Source organism: Colossoma macropomum, unplaced genomic scaffold, assembly GCF_904425465.1.
Source record: "Colossoma macropomum unplaced genomic scaffold, Colossoma_macropomum, whole genome shotgun sequence".
NCBI classification, from domain to species: Eukaryota; Metazoa; Chordata; class Actinopteri; order Characiformes; family Serrasalmidae; genus Colossoma; species Colossoma macropomum.
In genome coordinates, this window is record NW_023494800.1 from 16121201 (window position 1) to 16122718 (window position 1518).

Consider the following 1518-nt stretch of genomic DNA (forward strand, 5'->3'; position numbering starts at 1 on the left):
CTTAAGCATGTTCCAACACGTAGGAACCGATTTTCAGGGGAACTGAAAGGGGAACTTTCTCAGTCAGAATGGTTGAGGGTGATGGTGATAGGAACCAGACCTCCACCTCTGTAAGCTCCCTCACAGAAAGTCATCACGTTAAATGGTTAGATATATCCTGCTTGATTGGTTTACGATAGTTTTGTCATAAAGTGTTGTCTTAAAATGTGCTTTAATCCATGTAATTTTATCCATCCATGGCGGAGGGGTACACGCAAGGCGATGTGAGGCAAAATAGTACCCATATTAAACTTTTTTTCATATTTATGACCATTTAACCATTATCAAAATTACATATAAAACTCAGAAGACACATGTATGTTCACTGGTGGTTTTAGATAATAAATAATATATTTTTGGAAAAATATATATTTGTTTTGTAGATAACATGACCCACTGTAAAGAAATCAGAGTCTTTAAGTTTCTCTACGATGAACTATTTCAAGTCAAACCACTTTAAATGACTTTATTTACATATCAAAGGACTGAATTATTCAGAAATTTTGTAAAATTGGTAGAATTCCCCCTTAAGGGCTTATATTGTACATTTGTTTTTCATAATTTTTCCCATATGTGTGTTGTTCTATGTATCAGAAACAGTTAGTTTTTACATGACCAATTTCCAATTTGTCTTTATCTCTTAGAATTAAACAGGGTGTTTGTTACTGTGCCTTTAAGGCTGATATATGTAAATTACCTCTGTTCTGATTGGCTGTCCTGTGTAGTGCTCAGTTTAAAAAGCAGTCCAGTCCTTATAGCTTCAGTGGTAATGTGGGCTGAATAGGCAGGTATATGCAAAGGCCATCACAATGACATCACAAAAAAATTAAATTGTTAAAAATTAGAGGGAATCAGGGTGGAATTCTTTGGCCTAGTATACTTACTAGACTTACTAGGACACACTGGACACTGATTAGTCCTAAGGTGGGTAAACATACACTGCATTGTACTGGACAGTACTATAATGTACTATGTAATATCAAATATCACACTTACCGCTTATACTTACTCATATTCTGATGCTTTTCATATGTATATCTAGTGACCTAACAGATTTTTTTTATTTCTCATCAACAACAACAAGCAGTATTTTGGAAATAAATGTTTGTCACAATAGTGGGTCAGGAATCTTACCAGCATATCTCAGAGAATAAACTTCAAATACAACTAATGCCAGCAAGAGAAACCTTGATACGAGGTGTTGCAATTAGTACTGTGCTATGAGAAGACCACTCTGCTTCTTCAATAACTGACATCTAGTAGAATGTAGAACTGCCATATGGAGAATGATGAAGTAAATACGAAGAGTATAACACATTTTAATTGCTTGAAGAATCCTATAGTTTAAAGGCCCATGTCTATTTTTTGCACGTTTTCCCTGAGGTCCACTTATGATGTATGTGTGATTTTATGTACCACATACAGTCATAAATCAATATATTTGACATTTTTTCAACCACTTTTTATCAATTAGAATTA